The sequence below is a fragment of the Dasypus novemcinctus genome, chromosome 28, assembly GCF_030445035.2.
Source record: "Dasypus novemcinctus isolate mDasNov1 chromosome 28, mDasNov1.1.hap2, whole genome shotgun sequence".
NCBI classification, from domain to species: Eukaryota; Metazoa; Chordata; class Mammalia; order Cingulata; family Dasypodidae; genus Dasypus; species Dasypus novemcinctus.
Genome location: NC_080700.1, coordinates 17,884,987 through 17,901,574, shown reverse-complemented (window position 1 = coordinate 17,901,574; position 16,588 = coordinate 17,884,987). Strand labels below are relative to the sequence as shown.

The 16,588-nt window shown below is 40.6% G+C and overlaps 1 protein-coding gene across 17 annotated transcripts in view; it reads left to right on the top strand.

Annotated features, from left to right (window-relative positions):
• The first annotated feature begins 427 nt into the window (after positions 1–427).
• LOC101422108 (zinc finger protein 596-like) overlaps positions 428–16,588 on the top strand; it is a 53,711-nt gene continuing 37,550 nt past the window's right edge. For 4 of the 17 annotated variants that reach the window (XM_012525035.3, XM_071212510.1, XM_071212511.1 and 1 more), the window contains exons 1-2: positions 537–645; positions 2,904–2,944. The gene's annotated coding sequence lies outside the window, so the exon portion shown is untranslated. Of the gene's footprint in view, positions 646–2,903; positions 2,982–16,588 lie in introns of all 17 variants that reach the window. The other 13 variants (XM_071212517.1, XM_071212515.1, XM_071212518.1 and 10 more) reach the window with 8 other exon arrangements.

Sequence of the window (16,588 nt, the reverse complement as noted above, 5' to 3'; positions counted from 1 at the left end):
CTAAAGGTAAAAAAAAAATGAGTTTAGTTTTATGAGATATGAATATGATTAAATATTTTTTCTTCATTTTCTTCATTATGAAGGAAACATAGGTCATATCATTTAACCAATCTCTGCTCATTTATGTATATTTCTGAAAACCGAAGAAATAATTGAGTTTGCTTTTAGGATTAAATATGATAAATGTGACTGGACAGAAATGTCTAGATTACTCCTTTCATAATTTGTTAAGCTGCCTTTTGTATATTATTTTACTTTTTGAAGTTGAGAAAAAGTTAGAAAAAATCATTGAGGGAGTGGATGTAGCTCAAGTAGTTCATTTCCTGCTTTGCATGTATGAGATCCTCGGTTCAATCCTTGGTACCTTCGAAAACCAAAACAAAAAAATGAAAGAAACCAACTCTCATTGGAGAGTGGATCTAGCTCAGTGGTTGTGTGCCTCCTTCCAATGTAAAAGGTCCATAATTTAATCTCTGGTACCTCTTGGGAAAAAAAAAAAAAAAAAAATCAGTGGTCGAGGGGTGACGTCATCAACCAGCGACGGAAGCAATACCCTGAAAAAAACGGCCGCAGATACCCTGGAGGATGGCAGAGACTGGAGAAGGGCTCCACAAATGCCAAATTGAAGAAAGAGAGAAGTATCAGGTAGGAAACTTCCACCCGGGAGATATTGGTTCTCTACACTTTCCTCTCAGAGGGTCCTGTGCAAAAATTCTGGGTTCTCCAGAGGCAGCAAGCAGCCTGGATCATTCTCACGGGGGGCACTAACAGCATATTTTAGAGGCACTAACAGCATATTCAGGTACCGAGAACCAGTGCTGAAAACAAGCTCTAAGGAGTGCTGAACACAAAAGGGTCCCCATTTGGGGGAATTGGGGAGTAAAATCATAGCAGAATGGCTGTGGCGAGTGGTGCACTCGCTACATCCCATTTCTGTTGGTTGAATTCCCTAAATGCAAAATGGACTTTTCTGGGGGTCCCACCTTTCTGCAATGACACTCTGACTCTCTGAGGCAGGATAACCTAGAAGGGAAGAAACTTTAGGCAGAAAAGCCTCACAAAGAAAAACTGAGAGGGAGCATTAAACTGACCTGCTGTTGGACTGGAGAGTTTCAGAAATGTAAAGTGTAAGGAAAATGGGGCCCTGAGTGAGGAAGAGACTAAACAAATCATAGAAGCTGGGGACAAAATTCTACACAGAAACAAAGAGAACAGATCAAGATTCCTGGAGAAGGAAGCAGGGACAGAAACTGGCAGGTTATGGCAGGTTGTTATGTTTCAGGTTCAGGGGAAAGGAGCACATAAAGGGATAGGAATGAAGTTAAGCTTCAGTTTGCTGATGTAGGGCTTAGCATAAAGGTCTCCACCAAGGGTCTACTTAATTTGTTTAACAGTTTACCCTGGTTTGATCTGGCTCACAGCCATTTAGAGTGGTAATAGAAAATTTAAGGTGTTGAACCCATTTTCAGGTAATGCCTAAGGTCATGGGGTAATATTTCTGGTTGTTTACATGTTGTGCTCATAGATAGTCATGATGTCATTTTTCCCATGATCATAATTTTTAGGTCATCTCAGACATAAAGAAATCATTTGCTGGGTCTCAGGTGGTTGGGGACACACATTCAAAACTCTTGGGGAAAAAAAAATAAAAGAAACCAATGCAACAGGGAGATTATAATGAGTACTATGAGTGATAAAAGGTCCAAATGCCTGCCATGTAATATATGCCTAAGTCCAGTTCCTATGATTTGACCCAAATAAAATCAAAGTGATCAAATCAGGGCCTTGAGGAAGGCCTTACTTGGTTTAAATCATGTAGTGCATTTAATTATTTCATGCAATTGTGCCTTAACTTCCACAGAAGTGTGTACCCAAATACAACAGGTGTTGTTGGCAAAGACAAAAATGCCTCCGTTACAGCTTATAAGTAACAAGTTTAGCTAATACATCTAATGACTTCCTGTGCAGTTACAGCTCTAGCAATAGATTCAGTAATTTCTTCTATTGTGATTGATAGAGATCTAATTCTGATTTCATTTGTGATAACCTCAAGCTAAGGTAGCAGCAATCTGCCCAAAGAACCAAACCCAGAATCATTAACTCCCTGGGTAAATCCTCTTTCCCCTGAGACTGTAGATTGAGGGGAGTAGTCCTGTGAGAAGTCTCAGATTTATTATAAATTCCTAAGGTTCTATGAGGTGACCAAATGCACTTTCCCCAGACATTTTATCACCTATTAAGGTGCTTTACAAGCCAGTCAAATATCTGATAACATTTCCAAAATAAAAATATTTCCTGGGGAAATGGATGTTAGTCAAGTGTTTGGGCTCCCATCTACCATATAGGAGGTCCAGGGTTTGATTCCCAGGGCTGCCTGTTGAAAGGTAAGCTGGCCATCATGGTGAGCTGGCCTGAGTGGAGTGCTGGTCCACACAGGGTGGTGGTCCATGCAGAGTGCTGGTCTGTGCAGGAGAGCTGGCCCATGCAGAGAGCTGGCACAGCAAAATGATGCAACAGAAAGAGACACAGAAGAGAGGCAATAAGAGATGCAGCAGACCCGGGAGCTGAGGTTGCACAAGAGATTGAGCACTGCTCTTCTACCCTGGAAGGTCCCAGGATCAGCCTGGTACCACCTAAAGAGAAAATAAGCAGACATAGAAGAACACACAGAGAGTAGACAGCAAGTGCAAAACAATGGGGCTTGGAGAGAAATAAATAAAATAAATCTTAGAAAAAAAATTTATATGTGTTTCCCAGCAGAACAATGTAAATACAGTCAAAGTGATGCTGTTTATAGATTTATAACTAGGAATACCGTCATTTGTCCTTAGTATCCAAGGGTCTGTCTTTTTGAGACTACAGATGAGAAGCTGACAAAAATTTGTGTTGTGAATATTTTGCAGCTCCAGTACCCTAAACCTGAAAGTGGACATGCATTGTTAAGGTAACTTGTACTTGGTGGAAGTATGTGGACTAATATAGTAAGTTTTCCAACTGTTTCATGATGTCTTTATAATTCTCTCAATCAATTGTGTCTATTATGTGGTTGACACTGAACAAAAACAGGTTGTTTCTTCCAATACACTTTATTTTTTAAAGATATTTTTATTGTCTTTGTTTTTAAAAAGACACATAGATCACACAAATGTTAAATTAAAAAACATGAGGTTCCCATAATCCCACTCCCCACCACACCCAGTCCTCCCATGTCAACAACCTCTTTCATCAGTGTGACACATTCTTGCATTTGATGAATACATTTTGGAGCACTGCTACATTGCATGGATTATAGTTTATATTGTTGGTAACACTTACGCCCAGTCCATTCAGTGGGTTTTGTCAGGATATACGATGTCCTGCATCTGTCCTTACAATATCATTCAGGACAACTCCAAGTCCTGAAAATGCCCCCATATCACAGCTCTACTTCCCTCTCCCTGCCCTCAGCAACTCCAATGGCCACTGAATCCACATCAATGATACAATCACTTCCATTGCTAGGAGTCACAGTAATTCTTTAGTAGAATATCAATAAATCCACTCTAATCCATAGTTTATTCCTCCACCCTGTGGACCTAGGATGGTGATGTCCACTCCACCTGTAAATCTAGAGGTGGTTTAGATCCTACATGGCTGATAGATGGGATTCTCCTGCTTGCAGTTGTGGATTCTCTCAATTCCTGGGTGTGGTGGTTGACCATTCTCACCTTCCTGTTGCCTGACCTGGGTAAGTCCAATGGATCAGAGGGGAGGTTTAGCAACCCTGCTGAGGCTCAGGGCCCAGATGGCACATGGACAGACCAGAAATTCAGGTCTCCTGAGCATATACCAACCCAAGGGCCAACCACAGGTTCAGTAAAAGTGACAGAAGAGGCATGTTTAGAGAGGTCACATCTGAGTCCAACTCCATTATGGCCACTGGCAAGGTACTGAACTCCAGAGCCATCTGCCATGACTGTAGGATCTGGGTGTTTCCATAACCCTCAGGAGCACCACTACCTGAAGTTGTATCTACTTTGGCTGTCTCTGGGATTCTGCTGAGATGTGCATAAGTGCCACTGCTCTGATGAACTCCTGAATCATTTCGAAGTCACTTAAACATATAAACTCATTTGTCTTTACCATTTCCTCCTTTTATTCAAGGTATTTTTCTAGTTGCATCACCAGCTGGTTCTTGGTGGTAATCCCTTGGGGCTGGGGAGGCTCATCCCAGGGAGTCATGTCCCATGTTTGAGGGGGAGGTAATGCATTTACATGCTGAGTTTCCCTTAGAGAGTGGTCACATTTGAGCAACATCGAGGCTCTCAGTAGGTAACTTCTAGGCACCTTTCAGCTCTAGGGCTAACTGAAATTTCAAACACATGGCTCATGAGTATAGTCATCAGTATCAAGCGTACATCATTGGACAATCCTTCTTCACTAGTCTTTGCCCTTACACTTGGGGGATTGTTTCTATTCCATGGGGAATGTGACAGAGCTCATCAAAATGGGACCTCAGCACTCCCTCAGTTGTCGTGTGTAACTCTGCCCACTATGTCAGTACCCAACAAACATAAGAACATATCCATATACCCTTTATGCATCCCTTGGGAACTCCCTACCACCCATGCATCACCCATCAATGATATCCCACACCAATGCTCCCCCCTGCCACATTTGACCCCGTCTGTGATCCAAAACTTCTTCAAAAATGAAGCCGAATATAGTGCCAAATTTAATTAGTGAAAAAGTGAAATAGTAATGGTAGGTTTAATGATTATAAATAGAAGATATAAAAATATAGAAAAACTAAATTAGAGTAAAAAGTAAATTTGGTATTAAAAATGAAAAATATAAACCTTTTTTTTGATGTGTTGCCTTTTATCACTGTAATATATGTTACCCTGTATGTACAGTGGCAAGGTAATCTCTTCCATTTCTTTCTCAGTGTCTGTATCCTTTTCTTAAAATTTTTTTTATTATGTCTTCAAAAAAGTTTTAGGTCACTGTCAAGTCATATATAGAATATAGGGGACTCCCATGTAGCCAACATCAAACCATTTTCCCCCTTCCCCAGCAATAGTCTTTTTAATATGGATCTTACATTTGCTAGAACTGATGTACAGATACTAAAACATAGCTACTGAGCGTGGTTCCATTTTGATTTACATTATAGTTTATATTTTAGACTGCATACTTTTATAAATTTTGGTTACCTTATGGTTTACCTTATGGTTTACATTTTAGACTATACATGTTTATAAGTTTTTGGTGAAATTTAACATGGCCTGTATCCTTCATTGCACTGTTTTTTTTTTTTTTTTTTTGTTTTTTTTTTAAATTTTTTTATTTTTTATTGACTTTGTAATAATACTACATTAAAAATATATATGTGAGGTCCCATTCAACCCCCCCCACCCCCCCTCTCCTCCTCCCAACAACACTCGTTCCCATCATCATGACACATCCATTGGATTTGGTAAGTACATCTTTGGGCACCTCTGCACCTCATATACATTGATTCACATCATGGCCCATACTCTCCTCTATTCCATCAAGTGGGCCCTGTGAGGATTTACAATGTCCGGTGATTACCTCTGAAGCACCATCCAGGGCAGCTCCATGTCCCGAAGACGCCTCCACCTCTCATCTCTTCCTCCCTTTCCCCATACCCTTTGTCCATTATGTCCACTTTTCCCAATCCAATGCCACCTCTTCTATGTGGACATTGGATTGGTTGTGTCCATTGCACCTCTATGTCAAGAGGAGGCTCAGATTCCACCTGGATGCTGCATGCAATCCTCCCATTTTCAGTTGTAATCACTCTAGGCTCCATGGTGTGGTGGTTGTCCTTCTTCAACTCCATCTTAGCTGAGTGTGGTAAGTCCAATAGATCAGATTGTAGGTGCTGGAGTCTGTTGAGGCTCAGGACCTGGCTATCACATTGTCAGTCCAGAGATTCAAATCCCCTAAATATATCTTAAACCCCAACATTAACTGCACCTCCAGCACATTAGCATGAAAGTCTTATGAAGGGAGATCCCATCTGAGTCCAGATTCATCACACATAAACACCATTTCCAAAGAGGGGCCATCTGCCCTGGTAGTTAACCCCATCGGCCATGACCATAACTCCCATGGGTCTCTTTAGCCCTCAAAGGAACCAATATCTGGGGGTTGTATCTGCTTTATCTGTCTCTCTGACTCTGCTCAGTTGTGCATGAGGGCAAACCTTCTGCCAGCCTCCAGACTCTTTTTTAGAAACTCGTAGCCATATAAACTCATTTCTCCTTTCCATTTCCCCCTTACTTTAGGTCAAACAGCATTTTAAAGTCATGGTATTTTATGTAGACATGGATATTCTGCTGATCCGCATTGAACCTTCCGTATAAGGTCATTTTCCAGTTGCATCATCAGTTGGTAGTTGATAGTGGTCCCTCGTTGCCAGGGAGGCTCATCCCCGGGTGTCATGTCCCGCGCTGGGGGGAAGGCATTGCATTTACATGCTGAGTTTGGCTTCGAGACTGGCCACATTTGAGTAACATGAAGGCTGACAGAAGGAAATTCCCAGGCACAAAGTTGCTCTAGGCCTTGTTCTTATTTTGGGTTTATCAGCTCACAAGCATAGTCATTAGCATCTGGGGCTCACTGTTGAACCCTCACTCCCTCCCGGTCCCCACCACTGTACCTGGGAGACTGTCGCTGCTCCCCTAGGGACCACGACAGAGCACCACTGGCCAGGAACCCAGTACCCCCCCTACTGTGGTTTTTAATTGTTGCCACTATGAGTATATCCAAACATTACCATGCACCCTGGACATATGTTCTGTACAGCTCCCTGTCAGTCATATATCACCTGTCATTGGTATCCCATACCAGTATCCCTCCATTGCCATTGTTGAAACACTCTGTGATCCAGAACTCCCCGAAATTTGAAGCCCAATATAATGTCATGGTCCCTTACTAGGGAATGGCATATAGCGATGAGTTTAAAGGATAGATAAAGAACTTGGATAAAGTTAGATAAAGAACTTAGATAAAGAATGTTGACTTGAAAAAATTCCACATCCTATTTTTTTCTTCTTTTTTTTTTTCCCCCCCCCCCCCTAATTATTCAGCTTTTCTTCACAGGAGTCCTAGACCACAGCAATGTATATATATAATATACAGCACTCCCACCCATCCACCAGAAAACCTTTTCCCTTCCACAGTGATACTCTTACGCCCTATTCATATCATATTTACTTAAAGTGATGTACAGAGTCTGAGACATTAGCTTTCTAACAAGGTGACATCTGTGCTTACATTATGGTGCATACTTTAGGATACACAGTTCTTTACATTTTTAGTTATCCTATGTTTTACATTATGGTTTACATTACCAGTCTGTCATCTCCTATATGTTATGGTGTAATATTACATGTTTTATATCCATCTTTGTGTACTCTCAAGAAACTCCTCTCTTACCCCCCATTTACTTTGGTTCCACACATTTAACGTCCATTTTCCCTTCCACCTTGGTGCCCTCAGTGATAGCCAACCTCCGTTTCCTGAGGAGCCACTTCCAGAGATAGATGGAATAGTGTTCAGGGCCTAACTTGCTCAACTGCCCCAATGCCCTGGGAGCCACCCTTTCTCTCGAGGGATACAGTTCCCTCTATTGGATGGCATTAGTCCTCCCCAGGATGTGGGTCCACCCCCACTCTCACTACTTGGGTTTCTACCCCATGGTGTCACCCACTCTGGCAGAATGAGCATTTAGACATTCCCCAGGAGCCCGTCCTGCATCAGACCCTCCCCTCCGAGCATTCTAAACAGGTAACCCTCTTTATTATATTTTGATATGATTTTCTCGGCATTTTACTCTCCACCAACACCTGACCCTCTCCTGGTTCGTATGCTACCCCTCCCTCCCCCCACTTTTGGGCAACGTTACCCATCCGTCCCTCCCCAGCCACCCTCAAACCCGCAAAGCCCCAAGCAAAGGCAACCCCTTGCCCCCCTTTTATCTCTTCTTTGTGTTCATACTTACCACCATCTCGTCTTAAATTCCACCCCTGCAGACATCGGCTCATATCCTTCCTCCACCCTCCGATTTCCTGCAAGCCTATCGTTCAGTCTCTTGCTATCTAGGGCAGCTTGTTTATTTCATATCATTGAGGTCATGTAGTATTTGTCCTTCAATGTCTGGGTTGCTTCACTCAACATAAGGTTCTCAAGATTCATCCATGTTATCACATGTGTTTGTAGTGTGTTTGTTCTTACAGCCGAGTAGTATTCCATTGTGTGTATATACCACATTTTATTGATCCACTCGTCTGTTGATGGGCATTTGGGTTGATTCCAACTTTTGGCAATAGTGAACAAACATTGCACTGTTTTGTGGAACACTTCCATTGCCCCCCAGTTAATCCCTCTTCCATCTATTCTATTTCTCTCTCCTCCACCTTCAGGGCCCAAAGTGACATCTAGGCTTGAAGGACAAGGTTCATAGATACTTGTAACAATGCTGAGGGATTGGCACACTAGTCTGTCCTCCCCCTTTTGGAGCCACCCTTGCTCTTAAGAGACATACTTCCCTCTGTGAAAGAACATCAGGACTCCCCAGGGTGGGGATACAACACATTTCACTCATTGTAAGGGTCTCACCCAGTGCTATAACACACTATGGCAAGATGAGCACTCACACAGTCACTAGAAGCCTGCCCCAGTACCCTCTGTGCCAGATACCCCCATCAAACACCTATAACCAGTAAACCTACCATATAATATTTTCTAAAGAGTTTTCTCAACATTGTAGTTTCAGCCATGTACCTGACAATATCCCATGTTCACCTGCTCCCCCAAACATCCCCCCAATTCCATGGAACACCTGACCCCTCCTCCCAACCCTAGCCCCCCTCAAGCATGCACAACCCCATCCAATATTATACCTATGCCCCAGTCTTATCCTTTCACAGCACAAACTACTTACCTCCACTTTATCATAGATTTCACCCATGTAGGTGTTGGTTCACAACCTTCTTCTACCCCCTCTTTCCTATATCTTCTAGTCTCTAGTTCTATGAGACTGCTTGATTTGCTTAATTCATATCAGAGAGGTCATGTAGTAGTTGTCCTTTAATGCCTGGCCTGCTTCACTCAACATAAGGTCCTCAAGATTCACCCATTTTATCCCATGTGTTAGTACTGTGTTCCTTCTCAGAGCTGAGTAGTATTCCATTGTGTGTATATACCACATTTTGTTTATCCATTCATCTGTTGATGGGCATTTGGGTTGATTCCACCCTTTGGTAATAGAGAATAAAGCATCTCTTCATGTGCTTTTTAGCCATTTGTATTTCTTCTTTAGAGAAGCATCTGTTCAAATCTCTTGTCCATTTTTTAAATGGGTTGTTTGTCTATTTTTGAGATACAGGATTTCTTTATATATGCTGGATATTAGGCTCCTATTGGATATGTAATTACCAAATATTTTCTCCCATTGTGTAGGCTGTCTTCATTTTCTTTCTTTCTTTTTTTAAATATTTATTTATTTATTTATTTATTTATTTTTCTCCCCTTCCCCCTGGTTGTCTGTTCTATGTGTCTATTTGCTACAGTTGTCTTCTTTGTGTGTTTCAGTTGTTGTCAGCGGCACAGGAATCTGTGTCTCTTTTTGTTGCGTCATCTTGTTGTGTCAGCTCTCCATGTATGCAGTGCCATTCCTGGGCAGGCTGCACTTGCTTTCGCACTGGGTGGCTCTCCTTACGGGGCGCACTCCTTGCGTGTGGGGCTCCCCTATGCGGGGACACCCCTGTGCGGCAGGGCACTCCTTGGCCTGCTTCCTCTTTTCACTTTCTTGATAAACTCCTTTGAGTTGAAAAAGGCTTTTAATTTTGAGGAAGTCTCATTTACCTATTTTTTCTTTCATACCTCAGTTTTTGGTTGTAAAGTTCATGAAGTCATTTCCTATTACAAGGTCCTGTAGATGCTTCCCTATATTTTCTTCCAAGGTGTTTATGGTCTTGGCTCTTATATTTATATCTTTAATCAATCATGAGGTTTTTTTTGTATAAGGTATGAGATGTTGTTCCTCTCTCATTCTTTTGCATATGGACATCCTGTTCTTCATGCACCATTTGTTAAAGAGGCCATTCTTTCCCAGTTGAGTGGACTTGGTGGCCTTGTCAAATATCAGATGAAAGTATATGCAAGGATCTACATCAGAACTCAAAATTGAGTTCCATTGGTCAATATGTCTATCCTTTTGCCAATATCATGCCATTTTCACCACTATAGCTGTGTAGTATGTTTTTAAGTCAGGTTGTATGATGATTCGGCTATTGTGTCAACTCAGCCAGGTAACTGTGCCCAGTCGTTTCATCAAGCAAGCACTGGGCTAACTATAATACAAGGGCATTTATGGACTTTAGTCACCATTGACTTTTGCAGTGATAAATCATAGATAGCTGGTTATAAGTACCTCAGTCAGGGAGACTGCCATTAGCAGTGAGTGATGCTTAATCCAATCAGTTGAAATCCTTAAAAGGGGAGTGATTCCAGCATTGAGAGAGAATTTCTCAGCTCATCTTTGGACAGTCAACATCTCCCAGAATTCGTCAAGAATCTTCATTGAACTTTCATCGGAGTTTCTCGTTGAAGCCTGCCTGCGGAACGTGGACTTGTGCATCCCCATTGCTGCATGAGAAACTGGAAAATCTCTTACTATCTACAGATATCCCTTGTTGATTCTCTTTCCCTAGAGAAACCTGACTAATACAGGTAGTGTGAGTCCTCCAATTTTGTTTTACTTTTTAAATATGTCTTTGGCTAATTGGGGCCTCTTTCCCTTCCAAATATATTTCACAGTTACTTTTTCCAGTTCATTAAAAATGCTGTGTTGATATTTATTGGGATTGCATTAAATCTATAATCTGTTTGGGTAAGATAGATACCTTCAGGGTATTTAGTCTTCTTATTCATGAACAGCAATATTCTTACATTTATTTAACTCTTCTTTGATTTCCTTGAACAGTGTTGGGTAGTTTTCTGTGTATAAGTCTTTTATGTCTTAATTTATTCCTAGATATTTGGTTATTTTATTTACTATTGTATGTTGGAGGTATGGGCCTGAAGCGTATATCGGAAATAAAAGAAAGAGAAAAGGGGGAAGGAAACAAAGAGAAAGAAGGAGCAAAAAAGAAAGAAAGAGAGAGCTGGGATTAAGGAGTCTGGGAGTAGAGACTCATCAGACAACTATATTGTTTACACTGGGCTCTCCAAATACCCCAGTCTAGGTGACAACAAGCAGCAGGCAGTTAACTATTAGCATTACTAAGGAACTCAAAAAGTCTTATCTCAAGGTACAAAGTTTAAGTGTTCTATTTACTACAAAAGGTCTGTGCTGATCTTTTCTTTTAGCCTTTAACAGCTTTATCCTGCATTCCTTAGGTTGCCAGGATAGCCATGGAAACAGCACATCTCTCTTTTTGAGACCACTGTGCCTCAGTTTCCAACAATTGTAAATGGTATTTTTTCTTGATTTGCCCCTCAGATTGCTCATTATTGGTGTACAGAAATGCTGCTGATTTTTGCACATTGATCTTATAACCTGCAACTTTACTGAACTCATTTATGTGTTCTAAAAGATTTGTTGTACATTTTTCAGGGATTCCTATTGATAAGATCTTGTCCTCTGCAAATAGTGAACTTTTGACTTCTTCCTTTCCTATTTGGATGTCTTGTATAACTGCTTCTTGCCTCAGTGCTCAAGGAACTATTTCTAACACAATGTTAAGTAAGAGGGGTGATTGTGGGCATCTTTGTTTTTTTCCTGATCTTACAGGGAAATATTTTAGGATTTCAGCATTGTAAGTGATGTTAGCTGTGAGTTTTTCATATATATATTCTTTATCATGTTCAGAAAGTTTCCTTCTATTCCTATCTTTTGCAGTGCCTTTTTTTAAAATTAATTAATTAATTTATTTATTTCTCTCCCCTTCTCCCCTCCCCCCACCCCAGTAGTCTGTTCTGTGTCTATTTGCTGCGTCTTCTTTGTCCGCTTCTGTTGTTGTCAGTGGCACGGGAGTCTGTGTTTCTTCTGCATCATCTTGTTGTGTCACCTCTCCGTGTGTGCGGCACCATTCTTGGGCAGGCTGCTCTTTCTTTCACACTGGGTGGCTCTCCTTACAGGGCTCACTCCTTGTGCATGGGGCTCCCCTACGCAGGGGACACCCCTGCGTGGCAGGGCACTCCTTGCGCGCAGTGGGTCAAGGAGGCCTGAGGTTTGAACCGCCGATCTCCCATGTGCTAGACGGATGCCCTAACCACTGGACCAAGTCTGCCGCCCCCTTTTCAGTGCTTTTATCAGGAAAGGGAACTGCATTTTGTCAAATGCTTTTTCTGCACCTATAGATATGATCATGTGATTTTTTTTCCTTTGATCTGTTTGTGGGGTGTATTACGTTAATTGATTTTCTTATATTGAGCCATCCTTGCATATACCGGGGATGAAACCCATTTTTACATGGTGTGTAATTCATTTTTTATGTTATTGAATATGATTAGCAAGTATTTTATTGAGGATTTTAGCATCTAGGTTCATTAGAGAGATTGGGCTCTAATTTTCCTTCCTTTTGGTGTCTTTGTTTTGCTTTGGTGTTAGGGTACTGTTGGCATCATAGAATGAGTTAGGCAATGTTCCTTCTATTGTGAGTTTTTGGAAGAGTTTAAGCAAGATTGGTGTTAGTTCTTTCTGGAAAGATTGGTAGAATTCACCTGTGAAACTGTCTGTCCCAAGGCTTTTCTTAGTTGTATGGTTTTAATGACTGATTCTATCTCTTTACTTGTGTTTCCTTTGTTGAGATTAGCAATATCTTCTTTTTTCAATGTAGGCTGCTTATGTGTTTCAAGGAATTTGTCCATTTCCTCTAAATGTCCTTCTTATTGGTATACAGTGTTTGAAAGTGTCCTCTTATGATACTCTTTATTTCTGTGGGTTCAGCGGTGATATCACCTTTTGCATTTCTTATTTTGTGTATTTTGCAACTTCTTTCTTTTCTTCTTTAAGGTTTTGTCAATTTTATTGATCTTCTCAAAGACCCAGCTCATTGTTTTATTTTTTGTAGTGATTTCTTATTTTCTATTTTATTTAGCTCTGCTCTGATCTTTGTTATTTCTATCTTTCTTCTTCCTTTGGGGTTAGTTTGTTGTGTTTTTTACTTATTCCTCCAAGTGTGCAGTTTTGTTTTCAATTTTAGCTATTTTTTTTTTGATGAATGAATTTATGGCTATGAATTTCTCTCTCATACTGCTTTTGCTGCATCCCTTAAGTTTTGATATGTTTTGTTGTCATTTTCATTGGTTTGAAGGTAGTTACTAGTTTCTTTTGAGATTTCCTCCTTGACTCACTGTCTTAAGAGTGAGTTGTTTAATGTCCATATTTGTCCCTATCTAGTTCTCTGGCCCTTGCAGATTTCCAGCTTAATTCCACTGTGGTCAGAGAAATTATTTTGTATGATCTTAATCTTTCTGAATGTATTGCATCTTTCTCTGTGGCCTAGCATGTAGTCTCTCTTAGAGAATGTTCCACATATACTTGTGAAGAATGTATACCCTGCTGTATTTGGGTGTAGTGTTCTGTATATGTCTAGTAGGCTCAGATCCTCTAATATATTATTCAAAGTCTTTGTTTCCTTATTGATTCTCTGTTGAGATGTTCTCTCTAATGGTGATAATGGTGTATTTAAGTTCCCCACTATAATTGTAGAGGCATGTGTTCCTCCACTTTGTTTTACCAGTGTTTGCCTCATGTATTTTGAGGTGCCCTTGTTAGGTACAAAAATGTTTATGATTGTTCTTTCTTCTTGAAAGAGTATCCCTTTTACTAATATGTAATGTTCATCTTTGTCTCTCACAGTAGTTTTGCATTTAAAGTCTGTTTTGTCCAATGTTATTATAGCTACTCCTGCCCTTTTTTTGGTTACTGTTTGCTTGTAGGATTTTTTTTTTCAGCCTTTCCCATTCAACCTCCCTGAATCCCTGGGTCTAAGATGAATTTCTTGTAGACAGCATATAGATGGGTCATATTTCCTTATCCATTCTGCCAACCTATTGCTCGTGACTGGTGAGCTTGATCCCTTACCATTCAGTGTTATTAGTCTCAAGAAATTACTTAAACTAGCTGTATTTTCTTTGCATTTGTGTATGTCCTATGTTGTTTTTATTTCTCTTTTCATTGTTTTAGTTTTTCCTACACTCCCCTCCAAGTCTGTCTCTCTTATTTTTTTCTTTCAACATGCAGAACTCTCTCTAGTATTTCTTGAAGGGCAAGTTTCTTATTGGCATAGTCTCTTAGTTTCTATTTATCTGTGAATGTTTTGAACTCTACATCATTTTTGAATACCAGCTTTACTGGATAAAGTATTCATGGCTGGAAATATTTTTCTTTAATACCTTTTAATGTCATACCACTGCTTTCTTGTGTCCATGGTTTCAAATAAGAAATCAGCACTAAATTTTTAAAATTAATTTATTTTTAATTGTCCTTTTTAGAATGATACATAGATCACAAAAGATGTTACTGATAGTTGTGTTTCAAAATCTGTACATCAGCTACAGAAAATATGACATGAACATCTAAAAAGATCATTGCCGGGAAAAGGGGAAAAGGTTTGATGTTGGATATCTGGGAGTCCACTATACTGTGTATGTGAATTATTGTAATCTAAAACTTTTTTGAAGACAAAATTAAAAATTAGAAAAAAAAAAGGATGTAGATACTGAGGAAGTAATGAAAGTGCAGTACCTATTACAGTGATGAAAGGGAAAATGTTAGAAAAAAAGCTTGATAATATTTTTCATTTTATTAATACACCAATTTATTTTTACTTTATTTTAGTATTTCTAAGTTACTATGTATTCTATTTCTAAACTTTAAACCATCACTATATTTTAATTTCCTATTAATTGAATTTGGCAATATATTAGGTTTAATTTATGAAGACTTTTTGGACCACAGAGAGGTTCAACTATGGCAGGGCAGGAACTCTGGTGTGGAGTGTTATTGATGGGGGGAGTTCTCCAGAGTATGTATATAGGGGATATAAATATGTTATGATATATGTTGGGTATTTTTATAGTAGTTAGTTATAAACGTCAACTGAGGGAGTGCTGAGTTCCCACCCAGGGGAGCTCTGTCACATTCCCCAATGGAACAACAGTAATCCCCCAAGTGCAATGGCAAAGGTCAACAAGGAAGGATGGTCCAATAATGAGCCCTTGATACTGGTGACTGTGCTTAGGAGCCTGTGTGCCTGTAATATGAACCAGACCTAGAGCTGTTGGGTGCCTAAGAGTTACCTCCTGAGAGCCTCCCTGTTGCTCAAATGTGGCCAGTCTCGAAGCCATACTCAGCATGTAAATGCATTGCCTTCCCCCTAGTGTGGGACATGACTCCTCAGGATGAGCCTCCCTGCTGCCGAGGGATTACTACCAATCACTAACTGGAGAAACAACTACAAAGAGACCTCAAATAAAAGGATCAACTCAGACCAGCAAAATATCTCAGCCTACATGTTGGATCAAGTGTTACAAACTGCTTTTTGACCGTGAATAAAAGGGGGAAATGGCAAAGACAAATGAGTTTATATGACCAAGAGTCTTCCAAAAAGAGTTGGGAGGTCATCAGAGGGGTCACACTTATACACACCTCAGCAGGGTCCCAGAAAAAGCCAAAGTAGATACAACCGTAAATACTGGTTCTCCTGAAGGCTACGGAGATCCACAGGGTATATGGTTATGGCATATGTATTTGGAGTTCTGTGCCATGTCAGAGGGCCCTACTTTGGAATTTGTGCTCCTGAGTGTGATGGAGCTGGACTCAGCTGTGACTTTTCTACACATGCCTCTTCTGTCACTTCTACTGAACCTGTAAAAGTGGGGATGGCCCATACTCAGGAGAATTGAATCTCTGGACTGCCCATGTGCCAGCTGGGCCCTGAGCCTCAGCAGAATGGTGATTCCTCTCTTGCTCATTTATCTTACCCAGGTCAGCTAACAGGGAGGTGAAGATGGTCAGCCACCACACCAGGGAATCAAGAGTGACTACAACTGCAAACTGAGGAATTGCATCCATTATCCATGTGGAATCTAAGCCCTCTTGATCTAGAGATGGAGAGGACATCACCATCCCAGGGTTCCCAGAATGGAGCAATAAAATATGAACTAGAGTGGATTTACTGTTATTCTACTATAAAACTATTGTGACGAGTAATAGAAGAAATTTTAGCATTGAGGTGGAGAAAGTGGCCACGGTAGTTCCTGAGGGCAGAGAGATGGTAGAAGAGATGTGATATGGGGGCATTTTTGGGATTTTGAGTTGTCCTAAATGATATTGCCGGGTCATATGCTGGACTTAATATATCCTGCCATAAACCACTGAATGCGATGGGGGAAAGTGCAAACTACAGGGTAAACTATTATCTTTGTAGGGCAGCAGTGCCCCAAATGTGTTCACCGAGTGTGATGATTGTGCAACAATGATGGGAAGGTTGTCAATGTGGAAGGAGTGGGGTGGGGGAGGTGGGGTATACAGGAACCTCTTATATTTTTTAATGTAATATTTTTT